Source organism: Bactrocera oleae, chromosome 3, assembly GCF_042242935.1.
Source record: "Bactrocera oleae isolate idBacOlea1 chromosome 3, idBacOlea1, whole genome shotgun sequence".
Taxonomy (NCBI): Eukaryota; Metazoa; Arthropoda; class Insecta; order Diptera; family Tephritidae; genus Bactrocera; species Bactrocera oleae.
The window spans coordinates 40,121,325-40,148,103 of NC_091537.1; the positions used below are offsets into that span (position 1 = coordinate 40,121,325).

The window sequence follows — 26,779 nt, forward strand, 5'->3', positions numbered from 1 at the left end:
AAAAGTTTATTTAACCAGTGCATATCGAAAAAATTGCACTTACCTAACTTTAGATTTAAAGGCGATACTTTTGTAAATTACATATTAATGACGTAGAACCGTATGCATTTACTAAAACAGATCAATTCTACTGATTGGTGCTTAAATAAAATGTTCATACATAAAGGCCAATCCAATTTATAATACATACATACTATATTAGGAGAAAACCTCCGTTTGCAGCATTAATATATGTGTGAAAACATTACTTATAATTGCTGTACATACATACATATATACATAAATTCTACGAGAATACCTGCGGTAAATTATTCTCCTTTTCGCACTGCGTACATATATACACGCGCATTTATACATATGTACATACCGGTGCAGGTATACAAACATATATATGTTGGCAACTAAGTATTGCGGAATTTTTTAAAAAAATCACAGACAATTTTCTTCATGGAACTAAATAACTTTATTCTGTAATGTATTGCCCATTTTGATCAATGACATTTTGCCATCTTTCAGGCAGCATCATAATCCCACGTTCATAAAACTTCTGGTTTTTATTAGCAAAAAATCAGGTACGATTTGACATCATCATCATTATTGAAATTTTTACCATTCAAGGAGTTTTGTAAAGATCGAAACAAAAAATAATCCGATGGTGCAAGGTCAGGACTATATGGGGGATGTGGCAAAACATCCCAACCAAGCTCCAATAATTTTTGCCGAGTGATCAAAGATGTGTGTGGCCTTGAATTGTCATGATGGAATACAACACCTTTTCGATTTATCAATTCGGGCCGCTTTCTTCAACTGCATTGATTAATTTCGCTAGTTGTTCAATGTAGACAACAGAATTGATCGTTCGGTTGGGTGGTAAGAGTTTAAAGTAGACAATTCCTTCATAATCCCACCAAACAGTTTGTTTGAGCTGGTTCATCTGGCCTGCTCCACGATCTTTTCCGCTTCCGTAAACAACCCATTTTTCATAGCCAATTATCATTCGTTTTAAAAATGGATAATTTTCATTACGTTTCTTTAGCAAATCGCAGCTGTTAATGCGTTGCGTTAAAGCGTTTCTTTCAGTTCGTGAGGAACCCATGTATCGAATTTTTGAACATAGTCAAGTACCTGAAGCTTCTCTGCAATCTCACGTGTTGTACTGTGACGAACCGAATCGATTATTGCTTTGATTAGGTCCCGTTTTTCCCTTTGCAAAAATAAAAAAGCAAAATATGACGAAAATGTTCCATTTTTCAACGAACGCCAAACGAAAACTACGCAACCGATTAAAAATTTTTTTTACTGATTGACAGCCGAATTGCCAACTATCAAATAACAAAATGTGTTTTACATTTGGACTACGCCAGCAAACCTAAAAATTCAACTGAAGCCATCTGAGTGAAATCCGCAATTACTTCGTTACTACTCTATACATACGTACTTCGCTTCAAAGTCCACATTGGCAAATATTCTGCAATACCTCTTGTTCTTTGGTACACAAAAACAAGTAGGATTGCATATATATATAATATTCTAAGCCCACATTGGCACATATTTGCAATACCCCATGTTCTTTGCCCAACAAAAACCAGCATTGAGTTGGATATAAAAACTCTTATTAACCTAAAAGAGTTCTCGGTTAAACATACGAGTATACACGGAAATTGAAAACCTTTTTGTTTTTTTTTTTTAATTTTATTCGAAACTCTAATTTACGCCAAAGAGTCTTGTCTCAAACACATACAACTACATACGTATGAGAATATTTGTGAAATTTCATCAGTTTACACTGAGAAACTTTTTATTTAGTTCAACACATCTTTTAAATGAGCTCAGACTCGAATTCTAAAACAACTCAGTTGCTAAAAGTTCCAAAAATGATTTCTGCCGATAAAAGTCCATTTACACCTGCAGAAGCTACACGCTCAAAACAAGGTGCTACTAAGCAAAAAAGGGTGAAAGATATTTCATACACCAAATTTATTTTCGAGAGTGGTAGCCTAATACGATAGCACTCGATTTTCATCTTCGCCGATTCAGTACAATTTAGAAATCAAAAAAGAAAATCTTAAAAATTTCTGGACACGTTTCTCAGCTGCATATGACACAATCGTAGAATCTGACGAATCAATTTACCGGAAAATTTCAAATCCTCGGTTTCGCCAAATACGAAAAGTGTTTAGACCAGTTTGAAGAAACAAAAGTAATGATTTCTGACCAATTAAAATTAATTAAAGCAATTGCACCTACTCCACAGAGGGGAGTAGAGCTGCCACAAATACAAAGTCAAAAGGCAAGTTCAAGCATCCACCTCAAGGTGCCCGCATGTGACACAGAAATTTTTCATGGTGGTTATGAACAATGGCCGTCGTTCCGGGACATGTTTACAGCCGTTTACATAAACCACCCAAAATTATCAAATGCACAAAAATTGTATCACCTCCAATACAAAACAAAAGATCAAGCAGGCGTAATAGTCAAGCAGTTCGCACTAAATGACGATAATTTTAATTTGGCTTGGGAAGCTCTAAAAGCAAGATATGAAAATGAAAGAATATTGGTCGATAAACAAGTAACGACACTAATAAACTTGTCTAAAATTCAAAAAGAAACAAGTGAAGAATTTATTAGACTACAATCCACTGTTTCTAATTATTTGTCGATTTTATCGACACAAAATATTCCCACAAACAGCTGGGCGTACTGGTAGGCATATGCACCGCCGCATTACCAGAAAAATTATTACTTCTATGAGAGCAATCGATCTCATCGCGAAGAAAATGCCCAACGTGGCAACAAATTAAAGATTTCTTAACCACCCAGTACGAAATCGCAGAACGTATGTAGACGATATCCTGTCTGGAAGTCACAGTCTTCCACAAGCATACGAGTCACTAGCGCAAGTGACACAAGCCCTCAAAACCGCAGGGTTTCCGTTAAAAAAGATAACGGCGAACCACCCTAATATCTTAAAGGACATACCTAAAGAAAATCTGTTGGACACTAATTTCCCTAAATTCGAAAAGGAAATTACAACAAAAACTCTGGGGATCCAATGGAATGCGATATCTGACCAGTTTTCATATACTACAGAGTCAATATCAGCATTATTCGCCATAACAAAACGCCAATTTTTATCCTCTGTGGCAAAACTTTTCAACAATCTGGAAAACATTTCCCAAATACAAATACGAGGGGTAAACTATTTCCCCGAGCACAAAGTTGAATTACACGGCTTCTGTGACACCTCTAAAAAGGCATACTGTGCCACTATCTATGTGCGCACACAAAGGGATACGGTGACCATAAACCACTTATTAGTAGCAAAAGCAAAGGAGGCTCCCCTAAAAACGCTAAGTCTACCTCGACTTGAGCTCTGTGGCGCGCTACTACTCGCAAAATTAGCTTCCAGACCCATTTAAACACGAAGAAATATAGATTGTACCTCTGGTCCGATTCTGAATATGTTCTAGCCTGGTTGGAAAAAGCACCACATGCATGAAAAACGTACATTGCTATTTGAACGTCTCAAATACGTGACCTAGTGGGATCAGCCATTTGGCTCCACGTAGCCAGTGCTGATAATCTGCCGATGTATATACAAAAGGGTGCAAACCGTTGCACCTTACCACCACCACCCTCTGGTGGAATGGTCCCCGATGGTTAACAGAATCTCCCGATTCTTGGTCACAATCGCCCAGAAAGTCGAAAAATCGACTCGTTTTACACCGCAGTGGAGGATACTGACATACCTTAACGATTTTCATCGATCTCCCGAGCCCTCAAAGTATTCGCCTATATGTTAAAGTTCATAGAGCGACTTTTTGACATTGACAAAAGGAATTCACTCTTAGTTCTTAACCCATTCCTAGACACGAAAGGTCTGCTTCGTGCGAATGGTCGGCTTGCCAATTCAAGCCTCACGTTTAACGAACGCTACCCTCTAATACTACCAGATAAATCTCGGCTTGCCACTTTACTCCTCAGTTATATCCACATCCCTTTGATTCACGCGGAACATCGCCTAATACAACATATAGTTCGCCAAGAGTTCTATATTCCCCGACTTAAGCCCCAAATAAAAAAATGCATATTCATGTACAAGATCTGCCCTCTGCATAAATAGAAGTTTGGAACGCAGATTATGGCAGCACTTCCACCGGAATGCTGCAACTTCGCTCTGCCATTCACAATTACAGGTGTCGATTTTGCTGGGCCTTTTCAAATAAAGGCTTCCATAATGAAAGGCTATGTGGCTATCCTTGTCTGTTTTACTACAAAAGGAGTGCATCTCGAGCTATGTTCGAATCTGACTAAGGAGGCTTTTCTCGCGGCATTTGCTCGCTTCGTCGGACGACGCGTACTCAAAGCGGAACGCTAGCAAGACAGCTCCACCTCCATTTAGACCGAGGCGATAGGAGGCATCAACGCGGCGTCGGCAGCCCAGGCCAACACACCGCCGCTTCACTGGCCTCAGCAGTGTTATTGCCACGCTGCAGCAATTACAGCGGTTGCTAGGCTTAAATTCGCCTAGGGGGGCCGGGATGGCTCGATAAGCTACGCCTCCCCCTTCCATACACTGAGCAAAATACACCACAATCCACAAGAAGACTCCACCCACTAACACACACAAACGCACACCACGCAGACATCACACCACTAAGACCACCCACATATACACATCACATCACACCACATTTTAGTATTAACAAACTCATATAACTAGTGGATTTTGAAACAAAAAAAGCACTTTCTTAGATATAGACTTATACTAAAAACATCACTTTAACTGATTTGCGCTGAAGTAAAATTTTCATGTTATTGCAGTATTAACAAATTCATATAACAAGAGCATTTCGGAAAATAGCACTTTCATAGATTTAGACTTTTAGAAAAAACATCAAAATTACTAATTTTCGCAAAAGAAAACATCAGTTTTACTGATTTGCGCTAAAGTAAAATGTTCATATTTCTGCAGTATCCACAAATTCATTTAACCAGCATTACGGAAAAATAGCACTTTCTTAGATTGCGGCGGATACTGAAAAACATAAATTTTACTGAATTGCGCTAAAGGGAAATTTTCTTGTTTATGCAGTTTTAACAAATTCATATAACCACTGCAATTGGAATAAATATGTTGAAATTATAAAGTAAAAGTACAATTAAATTTATTCCTAGAAAGGCTTTCTTCGATATGTAGATAATATGAATAAGAGAACTATATTATATGAATACAATATAATATTATATATGTTTGTACAGATAGAATTAAATATGAATTTAAGTTACTCTGACTAAACCCATGAAGTAAAAGCACGTCGTGTTCTTCAATAAATTAATCTATTCGCGTAAGTATATACAAATTATACCAACATTGGTTATGGACCCAGATCGCTAAAGAAAAGTGTTGTAAAAATGAATTCGAACTATCAAATTGAAAAACTCGGTGACGGTAATTATGACGTGTGGTGTATGCAAATTCGTCGCATACTGGTAATACGCGTAGTTAATGGTGATGTCAAGCGTAATGCGGAAAACTTGGAAAAATGGGACCACGATGACCAAAAGGCACTAGCGAACATAATTTTATGTGTATAACCAACACAAGTTTCGAATATTAAATCATGTTCAACGTCGGCAGAGGCATGGAAGAAACCTCCAGAAGTACATATGCCATATGGACCGTTACAAAAAGTTTCATTAGTCAAAAAGTTACTTGGGTGCAGTTTGTCTGCAAATCAAAGCATGTCGTCTTATCTAACTTCGTTTATCGAAGTGGTAGATAAATTAGCCAAACTTAGTATAGGATTGAACGAGGAGCTAAAAGCTATCATACTTCTGTCCAGTTTACCTGCAGAGTATGAAAACTTCGTGATAGCTATCGAAACACGTGACCAATTAGCGACGTTTAATGTATTGGTGTATGCATAAATTCGTGCAGTTTTCTAAGAGAGGGCTGTACTAGTATAATATTATTTCGCGTCGTGTTCATCTGTGGCTATATTCATTTCTAAGGTACTGTTATTTCGCGTCGTTTTCAGTAGATGTCATTTGTTTTAGCGTGAACAACAATTTGTTTCATTCATTTGAAAATGTCGAAATTTGTACCAGATAAAGTGTTTTTGCGGGAAGTTCTTCTTCATTACTTTAACATGCAGAAAAGAGCTACAGAAAACCATCGTATTTTACTGAACGTTTATGGTGACCATGCTTTAGCCGAACGAACGTGCCAAAAGTAGTTTGCACGGTCTAAAAGTGGCAATTTCGACATAGACGACGGAGAACGACCCGGACAGCCAAAAAAAATTTCAAGACGAAGAATTCTAGACATTGCTCGGCGCAGATGCATGCCAGACGCAAGAAGAACTTGCAAAAGTGTTAGGAGTTGATCAAGCAACCGTTTCCAGACGATTAAAATCATTAGGAGCTTGGAAATTGGGTGCCTTATGAATTAAGGCCGAGAGACGTCGAACGTCGATTCTGCATGTCGGAAATGTTGCTTCAACGCCACCAAAAGAAGTAATTTTTGTATCGGATTGTCACTGGTAATGAAAAATGGATTAATTATGATAACCCAAAGCGCAAGAAATCGTATGTGAAGCCCGGCCAATCATCGACATCCATCCATCATGCCAAGGTTATGCTATGTATTTGGTGAGACCACAAGGGTGTGCTTTATTATGAGCTATTGAAATCGGGTCAGACGATCAATGGGGACCCTACCGAAAACAATTGATTCGTTTGAAATAGGCCATCGCGGAAAACGACCAGACACGAATCAATAATTTTTCATCATGACAACTCTCGGCCACGTGTTGCAAGGCCAGTTAAAAACTATTTGGAAACTGTGGGTGGGAAGTTCTACCTCACCCGCCTTATAGCCCAGACATAGCACCTTCCCATTACCACTTGTTCAGATCAATGCAGAATGCCCTCACCGGAGTACGCTTCACTTCAGAACAGGGTATCGGAAATTGGCTCGATTCTTTCTTGACCTCCAAGCCGGAGAAGTTCTTTTGGGATGGGATCCACAAACTGCCAGAAAGATGGGCAACATTAAATGTATAACAATTCTTTCACAATAAAGTCTTAATTTTCGAAAAAAAACCACACAAATCAATGCATACACCAAAAGTCGAGCTTTTAGAAGAAAGTGCTAGAAGGGATCAGCAGATAAATCAAGAGCCGTCGGCGCAAGCGGTCTATGCTCGTGTTAAAGATTCAGCGCATAGTGGCAACAAATCACTTGGGAATGAAAAAGCAAATGTAAAAATGCAAATTCAAATGATTTCAAAGGCAAATGTTTTGCTTGTGGTATGCGAGGACCTAGGATAGCGCAGTGTACGAAAAAAAGAAAACAGCAAACCAATCAAAGTGTTAAGCAGTACGAAGGAGACAATGAGCTTTCATATGCTGTGTATGCAGCGACAGTGGGAGTTGAAAAGAATAAATATGCTTGGTGCGTCGATAGAGATATGTTTGTTTCGTTTGTCGAAAAACAAGAAAAAGTAATGTTAGCAGCAGACAATTTAATTTACTCGCAAGGTGTTGGTATGGTGCAAATAAGGACAAAAGAATGTGTATAAGAATTGCGTGATGTTTTATTTGTACCTTGACTCAAAATGAACTTTTACTCGGTGAGCAAAGCAATGACGTATAAAAATACAGTGTTATTCAAAGAGTTTTGTGTTGAAGTAAAAAACTCGAAAGGGACAACTCTACTGAGAGCCGAATTGCAACAGAATTTGTTTATTTTTAATGTGCAAGTGAATAATTCGAAAATTATGTTAAACAATATGATGTGTCATAATCGGTATGGTTACATAAACTTTGAAAGTTTAAAGCAAATCGTCGACAATAATTTAGTGAGTGGACTAAATAAAACAGACATTAACTCTAAAACGAGTTGCGATAAATGAAATAAGTCAAAAATATGTGCAGTCTCTTTTCCTATGTGCAGTCCCTTTTCCGCTCAACATAAAATCAGCGGGTGGTGCACGCTATTTTCTTACATTTACAGACGATTTTTCGCGAATGATTTTTGTGTATTGTATAAAGGAAAAGAGCGAAGCTTTTGAACATTTTAAAACATTTAAAATTATGGTAGAAAACCAAACGCATAAAAAAATCAAAAAGTTGCGTAGTGACAATGGTACGGAGTACACCAATAATAATGAGTGAATTTTTAGTCGAATGCGGATTTAAAATACAATTGACTGTGCCATATACTCCGTAACAAAATGAGGTGGCAGAAAGAGTCAACCGCACAATCGTTGAGATGGCTAGGAGTTTATTGGTACATCCTGGTTTAAAAGAAGAATTGTAGGGCAAAGCTCTGCATACAGCTGTGTACTTACGTAATCGCGCGCCTACAAAGTTGTTAAAAAACTCTACTCCGTACACCGAAGTATGGTACAATAAAAAGCCGTCGGTCAAGCATTTAAGAGTTTTTGGTGCAAGAGCTTTTTCACTAAATAAAATGCATTATGGTAAATTCAGGGCAAAGGGCAACGAGTATGTGTTTGTAGGATACTCTGAAGTTGCAAAAGCTATTGTATGACAAAGAAACGAGACGGGTAATTATTCAACAACGACAGTTTCGAATGTAAAAACAGTACTATAAACGATGACAATATAACAAGAGTAATTACAAATTTCAACAATAGCAATGTAGAAAAAGATCAGTTTGAAGATTTTCAAAGCTGCACTGTAGATGATGAAATTGAAAACGAAGATGAAAATGAAGCAGAAAACGAAATACATGGCCCAAATAGTGAAATGCGTCGTGGATGTGGTAGATCAAAATTTGTTCATACAGGGAAGGTTGGCCGTCCCAGAAAAGAGTTTCAGAAGTTGAATTATCTTCAGTATGGTGAAGAATAAGAAACGCCACGTACCGTCAAAGCAGCATTAGCGAGCGAATACTCCTTTGAGTGGGAGAAATATATTCAAGATGAGTGTAAAAAACAACACTTGGTCAGCAGTAGAGCTGCCAAAGGGCCAAAAGGTAATTGGGTCAAACTGGGTTTTTCGTATAAAACATGATCCAGATGGAAATATCGAAAAGTTCTAGTCGAGATTAGTAGCGAAAGGTTGTAGTCAACAGCTGGGTTTAAATTATTGGGAAACTTTTTCGCCAGTAATTCGATACGAAACGATTCGTATGCTACTTGCAATTGCTGTTGAGAAAGAGTTGCATTTACATCACATAGACTCTCAAATGCATATCTTAATAGCAATATATCAGAAGAAATTTGTATGAGGCAGACGGAAGGTTTCATAGATCGTAAAAATCCAGACAAGGTCTTTAAATTAAATAATATTTACGGCTTGAAATAGTCAGATAGAGAGTGGAGCAATACACTCGATACAGCGTTGAAGAGTTTGGATTTCAATCCGTGCAAAAGCGAGCCATGTTTGTATGTCAATCAACAAGGCAAACTGTACAGCTACATAGCAGTTTATGTTGATGACTTAATATTATTATGTCCCAGTGAAGAAGAGATAACAAACATAAAACGCAAACTATCGCCATAGTTTAAGTTGCAAGACGGTAATACAGTGAAGTTCTTTCTTGGTTTCGAAATAGAACGTGAGGGTACAGGTGCAATTTGTGTGCCAGAAAAACTATATCAAGGAGTTGTTGCGCGTATACGGTGTGAGCTCATATCGTCCAGTAAGCACACCCCTCCTGGTTTTCAAACAAGCTGTAACGATAAGAACTGCTCTAAGGTGGACGTAACAAACTATCAGTCGCTAATTGGGTCTTTAATGTTTTTGGCCATTTCGACGCGTCCTGACATAATGCATGCAGTAAGTTCATTGGCGCAAACAAATCAAGATCCTCATTCCGAACATGAGGCTGTTGCAAAGCATGTTCGGCGGTACTTATCAAAAACCCTAGATTTAAAGCTTTATTATCGCAAAAGTGGTAAATCGGTAGAAGGCTAAGCGGATGCAGACTGGGCAAGCAATAACACTGGCAGGAAGTCATACACCGGCTATTCAATCTTTCTAGCTGGCACCACATTTTCTAGACAATAAAAGAAGCAAGATGTCGTCGCTTTAAGTAGCACTGAGGCGGAATATATCGCCTTGTATACAGCAGCAAAGGATGCAGTATGTCTTCGTCGATTGCTGAAGGCAGTAGGTTACAGTTCCGAAGATCCTATTTTATTGAAAGGCGACAACATGAGCACTATACAAATTTCGAAGAATCCTGTATTTCATAAGAGAACTAAGCATATAGCGATAAAATGTCATTCCATTCGAGATGTAGTAGAACGTAAAGAAATAGAGTTAGAGTATGTTTCCACAAATGAAAATGTGTCTGGCATTTTTAATAAAAATTTGCAAAAGCAAAATCATGTAAAGTTTGTAGATATGATTGGTCTTATATATTAATGTTAAATAAAATAATATTCAACTTGAGAAAGAGTATTGAAATCATAAAATAAAAGTACAAGTAAATATATTTCCTAGAAGGGCTTTTTTCGATATGTAGATAATATGAATAAGATAACCATCTTATATGAATACATGCACAAACTATGTACAGATAGAATTATATATATAGAATTTGAGTTACTCTTGACTAAACAATCGAAGTAAAAGCACGTCGTGTCCTTTAATAAATTGATCTATTCGCGTTATTATATACAAATTATAGCAACAAAATATGCTAAAAACATCACTTTTACAGATTTGCGCTTAAGTAAAATTTTCATGTTATTGCACTATTAAGAAATTCATATAACCAGTTCATTTCGCAAAAATAGCACTTTCTTAGATTTATTTTTATACTGAAAACAAATAATTTTACTGATTTGCGCTGAAGTAAAATTTTCTTGTTATTGCAGTATTAAAAAATTCATATGAGAAGTGCATTTCAAAAAAATAGCACTTTCTTAGATTTAGGCTTATAGTGAATAACATAACTGTTTTTCATGTTATTGTAGTATTAACAAATTCATATAACCACTGCAATTCGAATATTTATACTAAAAATCAGTGCATTTCGGAAAACAGCACTTTCTTAGATTTAAACTGATACTGAAAAATATCAGTTTTACATGATTTTCATGTTTTAGCAGAATTAACAAATCCATATAACCAGTGCGTTTCGAAAAAATACCAACTCCTTTTATTTAGGCTTATACTGAATAACATAAATTTTACTGAATTGCGCTAAAGGAAAATTTTCTTGTTTATGTAGTATTAACAAATTCATATAACAAGGGCGTTTCCTAAAAATTGCACTTTCTTAGATTTAAGCTTATACTGAAAAACATAACTGTTACTGATTTGCGCTACAGAAAAATTTTCATGTTATTACAGTATTTAAAAATTCATATTACCACTGCAATTGGAATATATGTGCTAAAAAAATCACTTTTACTGATTTGCGCTAAAGTAATATTTTGTTGCCATTGCACTTTCAACTAATTCATATAACCAGTGCATTTTGGAAAAATAGCACTTTTTTAGATTTAGTCTTATTCTGAAAAATATCAATTTTACATGATTTTCATTTTAAAATGCATTTAATTTATTATAAAAATATCAATATTATTGATTTGAGCCAAAGAAAACATCAATTTTTCTGATTTGCGCTAAAGCAAAATTTTCATGTTATTGTAGTGATAACAAATTCATATAACCATTGCAATTGGAATATATGTGCTAAAAAAATCCCTTTTACTGATGTGCGCTAAAGTAAAATTTTGTTGCTATTGCACTATTAACTAATTCATATAACCAGTTCATTACGAAAATATAGCACTTTCTTAGATTTAGGCTGATACTGAGCAACATCAGTTTTACTGATTTGATGTAGTGTAAATCTTTCATGTTATTGTATTATTAACAAATTCATATAACCACTGCAATTGGAATATATATACTACAAACATCACTTTTACTGATTTGCGGTAAAGTAAAATTTTCATGTTTTAGCAGAATTAAAAAATAATATTAGCAGCGCATTTCGAGAAAGTACCACTTTCTTTGATTTAGGCGTATACTGAAAAAAATTAATTTCACTTATTTGCGCGAAAATAAAATTACTTGTTTAACCAGTGCATTTCGAAATAATAACACCCTGTATGTTCTATTTCTGGATTCTACATTCGGTTTGAATGTATTGAATTTTGTAGTGGATTTTGGCGCAAACGTCAGCGTTGTTCACTGACCGCTCATTACTTTCATTCAACATTCAAAGTAAAAGATAAGATAATTTTGTGAATTTGAAACATAAACATTTAGGAATACATATTACGTTGTGAAATGTCGAAATTAAAGTGTGTTTTCAGCAGTTTTATTTGAAGAAAAAGTATCCTTATTTGAGAGTCACTTATGACGATTCCAACGTTCGTTGCGACAAATTAATGCTACTTTTTCGGTTACTGCTGGTGGAGGCAATGATATTGAAAATCATTTGAAAACAAAGAAGCACAAAGTGGCAGCAAATGCTTGTCTTCAAACTTCATTGATATCAGATTTTTTCATCGGAGAGAAACCAGATTTTAATCTATCGACGATGGAAGTCGCGTGGGCGTACCACACAATTGATGAGAATAATAGTTTCAGGTTTGTTATTCAAAAAATCATTTAAAAAACAGAAAAAGATGGTAATCACTTGGTGCCAGACTATAAGGTGGGTGCATTAGGACCTCCCATCCGAGCTCCCGGAGCTTCTGGCGCATCACCAAAGACATGTGTGGCCTGGCGTTGTCCTGTGGGAATACAATTCGTCCTCTGTTGATCAAAGATGGCCCCTGCTGGATGAGTGCTACCTTTAAGCGGTCCAGTTATTGGCAGTAGAGGGCTGAATTGGGCACACAGCGGCGTAGGAAAACAGATTTGTCGATAAACTTTATATCACGGCTTATAATAACACGCTTTTTAGCTTTGAATATAATTGGTACAAATGCTTTCCTACCAAATATTTGCATATACGCTACTGTCGGATTTCGTTACATAACGATTTCAAAAATAACACGCCGTGTTCACTGCTTTAGCCCAAAATGATGAAGACGCAACCGCATGCTTGATCATACACCAGGCCATCTAAAGAAGAGTTCTATTTTCACGTTCCGCGATACCGTTGTTTCCGCACTAATTTAAAAGTTTATCAATTATAATTCAACGTTACAATATTCGTGGCCTTTGTCGGATTGCAACGCTGTAATTTTTTCTCCGTCAAATGTTTTAAATGAAAAGGAAAAATACTTCACACCACCTCGACTTTTCGTGAATAAATGTTACAAAATGTTTTTAATCGCCATTGGACGCTCTCTGCATTACCCCATACACGTCACTGTGACTAATCTCAAGTAAATCGTCACCTCTATTTCCTTCTCATTTATGTAAAACCGCACGCACTTGCTATACACTAGCACAAATTTCACAGTCAGATTTCTCAGTTTGTTTAAATTTTAACCCGTGCGACAAACAGTTAACATATTTCATTTTGTAATGCCACAAATAAACGCTGTTTTTTGCATTCGCCATTCGGCTTCCAATATTATTTTATCGTCACTGAGAGCAAATTCGTCCTTAAGTGAGCCACATCCAAAAGGTTTTCTAAGTCCAAATTGATTTGCTTTCCACGAACGTCTACCGTAGTTCACACTTTACCAACACCACCTAATAAATAAAAATTGAATAAAACTTAGTTCCTCTTTTATTTGCTTGACACTTTTAAAAGTGTTGGTATACATACTCATACGAGATGTAATTACAACCACTGTCCAAATTTCCTTATTCTCTCAGGGCCTGTAAACATCTGTATTTAATGTCACTTTCGCCTTCTACACTCACACTCATGTTTTGCTTTTGTGTTTTGGTATTGCAATTTCTCGCCAAATATCTCACTTTACCACACCGATAGTTTTTGTTTGCTTTGAATTCATCGAATTTCGATCAACGTACGGTTGATTTTTTTTCTGTATATAAAGAACATTATTGTTTTCTGCGTTGTTCTCTTTTGACGACTTATGCTTTTCGAGAATTTTTCTCGAAGTACGTCTGGCATCGGGAATTCGTCTCGCGTTTCAACCGCACACTTAAATGTCTCGTACAACGCCGACAGACTGAACAGCAAAAAAATTGTTAGTGGCTCATCGCCAATTGCAACGACTTTTTCTTTCAGCTTAACTACTGCATCGAAGAATGCGTTAAGATATTCCCGAATTTCTCGTTTTCTGACATGCGAATTATATATTTGTGAATGGTAATTGTGGATCTTCAGGAACAAACACTGAACTAAAAACTGAATGATACTTTCATTATGTGCATTCTTACTTGTATTTGTATTGTATTTTTTGTTTTATTAAATTCTATAACATCTCTAGAATATTGTCCTAAATTTTCAAGTTGATCCGACTAATAGTTTCGGAGATACAGCCTTGAAAAGGTGGACGCTCGAGGTCAGGTATAGGCACTTTTATTGTCTCTTAAAACTTTAAACGCGTTTTTCTCAAAACTATGTTTTCAAAGTCGGTTGTCAAGATTTCTTGCGAACTACTCAACCGATCTTGATGAAAGGTCACAGGTCTTCAAGATATTATTTACAAGGTCTTGAACGAAGGATCTATCTATTATTATTCATAAATTCACAATCATCAGAAAAGATACAATTCTTGCTCAGCTTTAATTTTTTAAATACAGGATTTTCCTTATACACATAGTGTTCTTTATTTATTTGGTGATGACGTAATTAATTTTACATTTTCTTTAAAAAACATCTTGGGATTTGTATAGCAAATATTATTGCCTCCTGCTTGTATACTTTCAGTTTATAAAAATCAGTATCTAACCCATCTATTTCTTCTTTTGTTAACATTCCGGGATGTATCAAATTATTTTTAGCGGCAGCTATAATATCCTGAATTTCATCAATTTTCCTTTCAATATAAGTACCTTTAACGCAGACTTAATGGTGCCTATGTTTACTTCTCCTCACACTAAAATCCCGTTATCACAAAATTGAAAATAGGAACATACATTTTTGTTTATGCATTTTGAACTTAAAAGTATAAAGAAGAAATACATGTAGAAAATTTTAACTGAATTACCTATTTACATTGTGTTTTTACTTCACTTAAAAAATAGTGTCGGGTGAACGAAAACTTTATTGGCTATGTGTATATACAAATATATTTGTATATCTATATAAATTAAATATACATACGTATGTGGTGTTAATTAATTTTAATAATTAGTTCAAGTAAATAGGAATTTTTAATAAATTAAAGAAAAATATTATAAAAACACTGAATTTTATTTGAATAATTTGGAATTGGTTATGGTAAAAACAAGTAGCCGATATATCAGCATATGCATTTGTTAGAGGTAACACATGGATAACCAATAGAGTAACACGTCGAAGCAAATAAAATAACAGATGTGCTTATTATATTATACTATGTTCACATATACTCACGTTAGCTTAGTTAACCAGGTTATCTCGTAACCTACCCTTAAAAGTACGAGGTTAGCCATATTATTTGTTTGTAAACATAACCTCGCTTTGCACTATAACCTACGTCGTTGTTTTATAACCGACCAAAATACGCATCATGTAAAGTAATCGAATATCCTCGAAGTGCGACGCTTCAATATCTATTGTGAATATATTTGCTTAAATTTGACAGCAACTGACAAATAATTATTGCGAATTTTAAAAATGGATAAAGATAGACCGGTAAATATAAATTTTAACATACATTTTTATACTCTCGCAACTTGTTGCTACAGAGTATAATAGTTTTGTTCACCTAAAGGTTGTTTGTATCACCTAAAACTAATCGAGTTAGATATAGGGTTATATATATATAAATGATCATAATGAAGAGACGAGTTGAAATCCGGGTGACTGTCTGTCCGTCCGTCCGTGCAAGCTGTAACTTGAGTAAAAATTGAGATATCTTAATGAAACTTGTCATGTAGTCATGTTTCTTGGTACCGTGAGACGGTTGGTATTGAAGATGGGCGTAATCGGACCACTGCCACGCCCACAAAACGTCATTAATCAAAAACAAATAAATTACCATAACTAAGCTCCGCAACAAGATGCAAGACTGTCATTTGGTACACAGGATCAGATTAGGGAGGGGCATCTGCTGTTAAATTTTTTTTAAATGGGCGCGGTCCCGCCCCTAATAGGTTTAATGTGCATATCTCTTAAACCGTTAATGCTATAATAACAAAATTCATTGGGAGCAAATGTTTTTAGCACCTCTATTGACGGTGTGAAAATTGGTGAAATCGGGGACAAGCCCCCCCACTCCCCATATAACGGTACTGTTAAAAAATACTAAAAGCGCGATAAACAAAGCACTAAACACGCCAAAAACATTTAATTTTATCTCTGGGCTGGTATCAGACGACTTTATAGGAACCGCGTTCAAAATTATACAGTGGGCGTGGCAACGCCCACTTTTAGGTGAAAACCTATATCTTGGGATCTGCTTAACCGATTTCAACCAAATTCGGTGCATAACGTTCTTTTCATATTTCTATGTTATAGTGCGAAAATGGGCGAAATCGGACTACAACCACGCCTATTTCCTATATAGTACCATTTTCAATTCCATCTGATTCTTTCATTTTCCACTATGCATATCAAGCAACAATGATTATATCGGGGTAAAACTTTGCATTAATAATACGTTTAAAATATGCCACCTTGTGACCAAAAATTGTCTAAATCGAACCAAAACTGTTCAAGCCCCTAAGTTCTAAATATGTGGACCCCAGTGCCTATAGTTGACCTTCTACCGAAAATATAATATCAGTCAATCCACAAAGAAATCTCAAACGGGTATACCATTTCACTTTACGAGAGTATAAAATGTTCGGTCACATTCGAACTTAGCCCTTCCTTACTTGTTTATACATACAAATATACTTATATATAATAATTTTATTAAATTGTAATTAGAAAAAAAACCGTGTGCTATGAACGTTGGATGCGAAGATATTGCTGTTACTGCACTGGGCAGACAGTATTGATGAGCTGCGAAGCGCTAAAAAATTTACATGCCTTTGCGCGTATTTAAAGTGAATTTACGAAAAGGCAAATGAGGTATACTGCAGCAGAAGAAAAAGAGCAGGTGCATAATTTTACCAATAGATACAAGTGCATGTAAAAATAAAAAAGATTTATTTTGCTGCGAGTACCATTATAAAATGTATTTTATTTTATAGATTAGAAAAGAAGACGGTGGGTATAACTGGTGGTTCTCTTTCTCCTTGGGTCCACTACAAAGATGTGGAAGAAATATTGATTGGTAACAAGGCAGTCAATTTCCAAGAAATCACGCAATAGAGTATAGGTAACATAAAAATTATAATTTTATTTGGTTTTTTAATTAATTTTTTATTTTATTGTTTCAATTCTCTTTTAAGGATGTGGAAGCAGAAGACAGTATTGAATGAGCCAGCAGGATCTTCGACGACACCGCAGCCTGCAAAAAGAAGGAAATTAACCAAAGAGCGTTTAGTAGAGAGTTTGAAAAAAACTGCGCTAGTTTTAGGAAAGAGATGGAGTCCATGACAGGGGTGCAAAAAAGAATGGTGGAACTAACCGAAAAAACGGTTCTTGCGGAAGAGATATTTTAAAAGAAATGAGGGATAATACGAAATTTTTTTATAGGAACCTAATTAATTTGTTTAATGAAAAATATAGAAAAAACTACAAAATGAATTTGCACTCACTATTCTAATTGTCTATTCTGCTTCAAAATCTACTACAGCATCCGTGTACTCAGGCTGTGTCAGACGTATTGTATAAATCTACAAGTAACCAATCGTAACATTTTCACTAAATACATGTAAAAATCGAACACTTGGTATGGGTTACACTTATATTCTACTACTAAAGTCACACTTGATACGGGTTGCCAACTAATATTCTACTACTAAAACGTTCAATTAACACAAATCTGCGACAGTGTGTTGCCGTGTTATGTTTTAAAATTTATAACTTTAAGCATGTGTTTATTACATATTCAAATAGTTTTTAATTATTAAGATTCCTAAAGATTAAATTTACATTTAATAAGTAGTACCTCATATTTTCTTCTTTTATTTTTGTTAAAATTAATACAAGTAGATTGTTTTCACTGATATTTGTTCATGAATACAATTGAATTGTACCTGATTTTTATATATATTATATATTTTTTTCATTTTTATTTAAATCAAGTTGAAATTTTCAACTTATATTGTTAATGTTATATAGAATAGATACTTATATTGTTAATGTAATTAATATTCATGAGCCTGATTCATGTACCTGATTTTATGTATATATCTTTTCGAATTATATTTGTTACGAAAAGTAGATTGTTTTAGAACTGTATATATTAAATGGGTGAATATAGGATTCCTGGGGAACCGAACACCCAAAACGATTGGTAACGCCCCTATATTACAACCTCAAAAGTGTTGAGGAAAAGCAATAAATATAAAATAACCTTTAGTTTCGAAAATATTCTTGAAAGTTTTCACATAACATTCTCCATTACAAATACATGTTCACAAACAAGTTGTTAAACTACATTCCTTTTATTTACATCTCTGTGTTTAAAAAAGATTCAATAGATTATCTCAGCTGTGTCACACTTAAGCTTATACAATGGCCAGACGTACACTGCTTTCGTAAGTGATTTGTTTTTCTATCCATTTGTGGTTGATGACATCATTATGGCAAATTTAAAAAGTTATGCAATGTTCAGGATGCATTAATTATAAGAGGAACATTTTTGATGTATTTAGTTGTCGACTTCTGGATGCACTTTCTACAGCATGAATCTTGTTCGGTAATACCTTTGACATATTCACAGAATATTTCAAAGGTTGCCCTGCTTATACGAAAGGTTTCCTTAAAACACGGTTGTGCATTGAAGGAACATTATTCTCCTAAAAGTTGCCATGTCGCTTTTAAACTATAGGTTTATTTTAAATGTATTTATAAGCCATTTATTGTGCTTTTTTTATTTACATATGCCCATATATTTCTTGGGTTTATTTCCTTACAAAGAGGTATTGTTGTCAACATAAATATTTTGTAATAAGTTGATATTATCGAGCTCTCTAATTCCTGCTAACACTGCTGGATAGCAGCTTTACACTGTCGGCTACAGTAATTCAATGCTAGATATTTATTGCTTTCTTCTTGGTTTTCAGCAAACAACAGTAAAGATATTGTAACGGATTTCTCGATTAATCGTCTAACTATAACTCACTCTTGAGCTCGATCACTGGATTGTTAAATTAAAGTCCCAGTTTAATGCTATACACTTATCTATATTTCCAATTCCAACAACTGCTAGAACATTCTGGCAACTACGAATTCGCTGTCTAGTTGCTTCTGGCAGTTTATCGTCAATTCTGATTTGTTCTGATACTCGTGTTCACCATACTGCCCTCTACCTAAGTCTGATCGTCCCGATTAAACATATTTGCGGTACCAAACGCTGCAAGCCGTTCCAGATAAACCACCTTCATTTTATTCCTTGGTCTTCCAATGGTCTGTATGCGATACACTACATCATTGAGGCGTTTAATAACCTGGTATGGTCCTTCCCAATTACACTGTAACTTGGGAGACAGCCCTTTCTTTCGTTGTGGGTTATATAACAATACCCAATCGCCTTCAATAAAACCATAGTATGTATATCACTTATCTCGTCTTCTAGGATCCTTTCTCCGTTGGCGTTAATTCCAAATTTTAAATCAATCGGTAGTCAAAGATCATTATCAAAAATTACCCTTGCTGGAGTCCGCCCCGTTGTTTCATGTACAGCAGACCGATAAGCCAGCAGGAACAAGGATACATGGGTATCCAATCTTTCTGATACTTGTCCACAACTTTCCTCAAATGTTCTTCCAAAGTTCGATTGAATCGTTCTACCATGCCATCGGACTGCGGATGTAGTGCAGTTGTACGGGTTTTCCGAATACCCAACTTTTGGCATATCTCCTGTATTAGAGCTGATTCAAAATTTCTTCCATGCTCAGAATGTAATTCTATTGGAACACCATATCTCGATACCCAATTGTTGATGAATACATCCGCTACTGTTCCTGCCTCTTGGTTAGGAATTGCGTATACCTCTGGCCATTTGTTGAAATAGTCCATGACTACCAAAAAATATCGGTTTCCTTATTTACTGATAAGAAATGGACCAGCTACATCCATGGCTTCTCGCTCAAACGGCGCACCTGAATTGTACTGCTTTATTTGACCATGAATCCTGGACCGCGGCCCTTTAGCAGCAATGCACTCGACACAATTGGCGATCCACTGATAGACGACAACCAACCCAATAAAATCTTTGTTTTAATTTCTCCAAAGTTTTAGTGATACCCGTGTGTCCTCCATTTGGACCGTTGTGCAGCGCATTGAGAACTTCGGGAATTCTTACGTTTCGAACAATCATCAGAGCTCGTGAACTTTGCCCATCTTCGATTTCCCATACGCGATGCAAGCATCCAGACACTAACTTCAAACTATTCTATTGTGCCCAATAAGCCTTTGCGACTGCGCTTTCTGCAGCTATTTCTTCTCTTGTTGGACGTTTATTCATCTCCAATCCGTGTATTACACTTTTCAAATCTGGATCCTCTTGCTGACATTTCCGTAGCTTCTCCGGATCCTAGTCTGATGTTATAGTTATTAATCGGACATCTATAATGTCTTCTTTGGCCTAAGCTTTTCGGTTTCGTCCAACTGGATTATTGGGCATGTTACAGTTGCGTGCAATATGGCCACTTTTTCCGCAGTTGAAGCATTTAAGCACACCATCATTTTTCTTATGCGCTTCCGTAGATTTTTCCAGTGCTTTCTGCATGTTGTCAATTTTTTCAAGTAATTGGTTCAACCAAGTGTGTTCCTCTATTTCTACTTTATGAGCTTTAAATGTTTAACTCTCCTGCAACGACTCATTGGCCTTCTGGCGGCGATTTCGTGACTCCATTTGAAAGAACTGCTCTTCCAACCGCGTTCCTAACGAGGACAATTGGGATTGTTGTGTCAACATTTGTGATGACACCTCTGCTATTTGTTGGGTTATACGTGCATCCTGCTCTTTAAATTGTGTCGACATTTGCGTTGACATTTGCGATATTGCAGCAAAAACCATGTTTATGTCCACAATCTTTGACGAGCATTGAGCCTCTTTCTTTTCTTCTATCTTTGTTGTATCTTCTTCTAATTCCATGTAAAAGACATATTTCTCAACATTAATGTTTTCCGCCTCCATGGCCTCTCTCAACCGTGATTGTAATTCAGTTTTTAATCCATTTGTCGCCAAACTACGTTGTTCCAGCTCCTTTTTCAGTTGTGGAATCTACAGATCGTTAAACTTGGCCATTTTCAAATAATTATCTCCTTGGGAATTTATTTGACAATCCCACTTCTGACACCAATTGTAACGGATTTCTCGATAAATCGTCTAACTATAACTCACTCTTGAGATCGATCACTGGATTGTTAAATTAAAGTCCCAATTTAATGCTATACACTTATCTTTATTTCTAATTCCAACAACTTAACACTTATTGCTCGCTATTCGAACTTACAACTCTGCTCTTTACACGGCAACACTCTAATTAGAACTGTATCTGCTGCACAATCCGGCAGCCCTTATATAGTAAATTTTTAACAAAAGTTCGCTACTAGAATATTCTGGCAACTACGAATACGTTGCTTCTGGCAGTTTATCATCAATTCTGATTTGTTCTGCTAGTCGTGTTTCATCATTCTTTTATTAATTTATTTTTAACAAGTTTGCTGTTCTTACAATCAAACTAAGAGAATATGTTAAAAAAAAAACATACAAATGCAAGCTGCTAATAGCTATCTTTTGATTAGGTTATCTATGCTATATGGGAACGCAACAAGGTTAGCTCCGATGTTAATTTTAATTAATCATAACCTGCTTATATGTGAACGTGCTATAACTGCTTACAAATGGGTAACAAATGCGCTAACATATTTTACTGCGTTTACCTTTTGTCGCTCATAATCGGCAAATTCTCTTTTGGTTTCGCTCTGTACGTTCACAAGAGCAAAAAGAGTCCAGCAACTCGAGTGCAGTTTTTCTATCATTCCTTTTTATAAAATTTTCGCAAATGTTTTTGCGGTTCGGCTACGCGATACTTAGAGTGTGTTGCATATTTCAATCGTATGTTGGGATAGTGGTCTCACATTTTGCTTACATGGAACTACCATGAATTTGGTAGAACAATATGCATAATACCCGCTTAATACTTTCAAAGAAATACTTAAGTCGGGAATTCCCTAATCCACCAAAATTTACTGATACTCGCTGCTAATATTTTCAAGCCCAAATTTATGACAGGAACTTCCCAATCTTTCGGGGTGTATTAAAAACCCATTCATACATACAATAAACTGGTTTGGGTTAAAGAACGGTCCGTGTGTGAACTGACACTTTGTATGTTAGAAGTAACAAACTGCTAACCAAAACAATAACTCTTATAGCTAATCCTCATGAAACTTTTTCTTTGCTTTACGACAAACATTTGTTTTGGCAGAAAAGTTCGATGTAGGCTTTTGTATGAGAACGTTCGCATAAAAAGTTTTCGACACGAAGCCAAGCAAAATGTTGGGCAACTCTCATCTTTTTACGCTTTGCCAAGCAACCGTCGCCGTTTTTATAAGAGAGAAACACTTAAAGCAAAGCGTTCATTGTGGCATACCATTTGTTTTCTGCGCTTCGGAGTTTCAGTATGAACTGTCAGGTAAAACAAGGAAAGTTGTATGTGAATGAGCCTTTAAGGTAACTGATATTGCTGATATGAATAACACATAGGTAACCCATTTGCTACTTCTTGTGGCAACTGCCGATTCTGCGACATGGAGCCGGAAACACCAGAGCACCTAATTCTAGATTGCACCACAATTTGTAGACGCAGGCTCAAGGCCCTCGTTTCCATTTATGTGAACAGGGATCACATTGCCTCAATAGCACCCAGCAAGTTGTTGGAGTTTTTCAGGGTGCTGGGACTTTGGGAATGCATGTGATGGAGGAGAGGGCACAATAGACCCTGGGTCGCAGTGCAAACCTCATATTCATATTCTATTTTATTCTATTCTAACCCATTCGCTAAATAGCAGAGGTAACACATAGCTAGATTGTCAACAGATTCGGTAACAAATATATGCCATACTTCTAACAAAAAAAAAAAAAAAAAAAAAAAACAAATAGGATACACATAGAAGAGGCATCATAGAAAGAAACAATCTGTCATAATTGTAATTTTATAGAGCGGAAATTAACACATTTTGTAACTTATACACGAGTGAACAATAACAATTAGTGCAGAGTTATAGTATACTATCGAGTGTTTATTTTTCGTGTAGAACTTTAAGTTGGCATTACTGTTCAAGATGGCGACCGATTTAACAGCTGCCAAGTGATTTACTCTCAGTTTGGTTTGGCAATTCATCATGAATAGACGCCTAAACAATGCGTATCGCGCACTACATTCATTTTATCGTAAGATGCGATGAAGCGCACTTCTGGTTGAATGGCTACGTCAACAAACATAACTGCCCCATTTGGAGTGAAGCTAATCCTCAAGTGTATGTAGAAACACCGTTACATCCAGAAAAACTGACTGCTTGGTGCGCTTTATGGGCTGGTGGAATTATTGGTCCGTATTTCCACAAAAACGATGATGGCCAGAACGTTACGTACGTAACACTGTATTGAACAATCATGATGTCCAGGAGCTGTGGTTCCAACAAGACGTCGCAACATGTCACACAGCTCGCGCCACAATCGCCTGATGACCGCCTAATTTCACGTTTTGGACCCGTGAATTGGCCGCTTAACCATTTAGAAGACAACATTAACCGTGTTATTGCCGATATACGGTCACAAATGTTGGAAAAGTCATCGAAAATTGGATGTCAAGATTGGATTACATCCGACCCAGCCGTGGCTGTCATATGCCAGAAATCATATTTAAAATGTAATGCCACAAGATTATCTTTCTGATAAATAAAATTCATGTCAATCGAATAATTCATCGTTGTTTGATTGCAAGTTAAAGTTCTATACCTCTAAAAAAACACACCGGTTACAATTACTATATTCGATTGCCATCTTGCGGATCTGTGTGTGGAATAGAATAATATTGTAAACTTGTTTCCAAAAAAAAAAAAAATTAGATTGGACAATTCTTAAAAATAAAAACAAAAATTTGTTTTCAAAAGAAAAACAATTAAACTGGACAATCCTTAACATTTAGGGATATGACAAATATATATTGTCCTCAGATCTATCCGATAAGCACACCAAATTTCAACCTTCCAGCCATTTCGCATTTCGTTGCCTCTGGCTAGAGGCAAGACGCACACCAAACTAGCAATTAAAAGATCGGATGGGATCTATACGCCAGAGCCACGGCGCATTTCCCGGAGACAATTCGAGAAGACCAAACAGCTCTTTACTGCAGACTCCATCAAGTGGGCTTTAGCCTCCTTCGAAAAATATAAGTCGCCGGGTGCGGATGGCATCCGTATTTCCAGCATTTTTGCAACAGGGGGAGCAGGTCCTATTGCTCCACCATGTTCGGCTGATGAGGGATAGCCTAGTGCTGGCATATATAGCAGAACCATGGCGCATTGCAACGGTGATCTTCATACCCAAGGTAGGAAGGAAAGACTACTCATTGGCGAAATCCTTCAGGCCAATTAGTCTTACTTCCTTCCAGCTTAAGAGTATGGAAAAGATCATAGACCACGAAATACGATCGAAGGGGCTGAAGGCTTCACCGCTTCATGCGAAGCAACATGCTTACAGAGCAGACAGAACAACAAATACTGGTCTGTATCAACTAACCTCGGAGAGCCAGAGTTCGTTAGATGGGGGCGAGGTGACGTTATGCGCCTTCCTAGACAGCGAATATGCTTTTGATAATACGTCTCACGAAAGCGTGTCCAGAGTACTGGAGAAAAGGAGTAGGGCAGTACCAGTACGCAGCCGTATTGCCCACTAATGAAGGCTACGAAAGCACTCATGGTGTGCAATCGACTTGCCGGGAAATCCTGGGGGTGCTCCCCCAGAACCTTCAGGTAGATGTACACCATGATCGTGAGACCGATTATCACGTATGGAGTGGTGTCTTGGGTTTCTAAAGCATCGCAGTCTTCGGTAGGACTTCAACTTCAACTTGCGCGCCGGGCGCAATGCGTACGTGTCCGACTGCAGCACTGGAAGTAATGCTAGAACTCACACCGCTACAGTTGGTAATCAAACAGACAGCCAAACACACTTTGTTCCAAATGACAGCAGAAGGAGTTGGCAGAGGGAAGGTAGTCTCGTCCGAGCAGATGAAGGCGCTAAGTGAAGAAATGCCACTAGCCCTTCTCCCAAGGGACAGTATTACCAAAGTAGTAAGATTCACTAAGAAGTTCAAAGTTAAAAAGGGGATTGGTGCAGGGGTCGCAGGGCCAAGCACCAAACTCTCCGTTCCCATGGGAAGTTCTCCTAGCATTTTTCAGGCGGAAGTATATGCTATAAGTCGGTGGGTAGAGATAAACCTCCAATGCATCTATCGCAATATAAGTATTGCCGTACTCAGCGATAGTCAGGCGGCACTAAAAGCTATCTCTGCTTATGAGGTCAGATCGCTACTAGTACAGGAGTACATAGAACGGCTGAACAGTCTATCAAATCACAAACGAGTGCATCTTATTTGGGTGCCTGGTCACAGGGGCTGACGAGTTGGCCCGGATTCTCCACAAAAATAGTGGGGTCATTGTCTTGCTGAAAGATGAAAAACCCCTCCATGTCCAATTTAAAAGCACTTTATTTTAAAATGTTTAAATAACTCTGCGTATACTAAATTGGCATTCATTTGAAAATATGACCTGGTTCCAGAATGTTTAGTCATAATATTTTGCAAATGCGATCCGTTTATGTCGATTGACGGTACTCACGAAAAGCTTTTTCCTAATACTACGTCCATGATAAACAGCATTATACAATATACGCCGAATACCTTGGGTACTACATTGTTTTCCAATCTCATTTTCCATTTCAGGTTTTAATTTAAGGGCACTAATCTGGGGATTTGTTCTCACTTTGCGTACAATTAACTATTTTACCTATGACTGAAGACCCGTGAGCGACCGAAGCGCGACTTATTTACTGTGTTTCCCACAGTTTTATACTTAGTAACGACGTATTGTAGCAAAACTTTTATCTACAAAACGACCGATTTCACGTAAAGATTTATTTCTTTGTGATATTTTATTATCAAAGTTTTCAAATCGACAGAAATCTATTTTCCTCTCGGAGCCATTGCTGAAAATATGTCATAAATTTAAAAAAAAAATTCGTCAACTTTTTAAACTCGCTTTCTATTGTTCGTTTTAATTGCGTAAACTTTTCTAAATCAAAATGAACAATAAGGTATGTACATATGTATATTCATCAAGCAACCTACTCTGTATATTAACTTTTGTGATATTAATTTCATTATCATCACCGACAAAGCCATGCTAGGCACTCGGGGTTTAAAATTAACAGTTAAATTTTTGTGCTTATAAAAGCGTATACCAGTACGTAAATTCATTGAAAAAATATATTTCAATATATGGTATAATGGTAAAATAATAATTATATAAAATATAATAAATGCGTTAATTCCAATTCCAATTTGTAAAGACAGAGCTGTATAAAAATGCTGACGATGTAGATGAATTCAAAGATACAATAAATTAAACAATGTA

The 26,779-nt window shown here is 36.5% G+C and overlaps 1 long non-coding RNA gene and 2 pseudogenes across 1 annotated transcript; 1 reads left to right on the top strand and 2 right to left on the bottom strand.

The window, feature by feature from the left end:
* Positions 1 to 11,120: 11,120 nt before the first annotated feature.
* On the bottom strand, positions 11,121 to 14,120 carry LOC118681204 (uncharacterized). Its single transcript, XR_004976892.2, has 2 exons — positions 13,724 to 14,120; positions 11,121 to 13,647 (listed from the first exon to the last, which is right to left on the bottom strand). It is a non-coding gene; the product is annotated as an uncharacterized lncRNA (long non-coding RNA).
* Positions 14,121 to 15,688: 1,568 nt separating this feature from the next.
* On the top strand, positions 15,689 to 18,078 carry LOC118681203 (uncharacterized; annotated as a pseudogene).
* Positions 18,079 to 18,488: 410 nt separating this feature from the next.
* On the bottom strand, positions 18,489 to 19,234 carry LOC138856133 (uncharacterized; annotated as a pseudogene).
* Between the last annotated feature and the right edge of the window lie 7,545 nt (positions 19,235 to 26,779).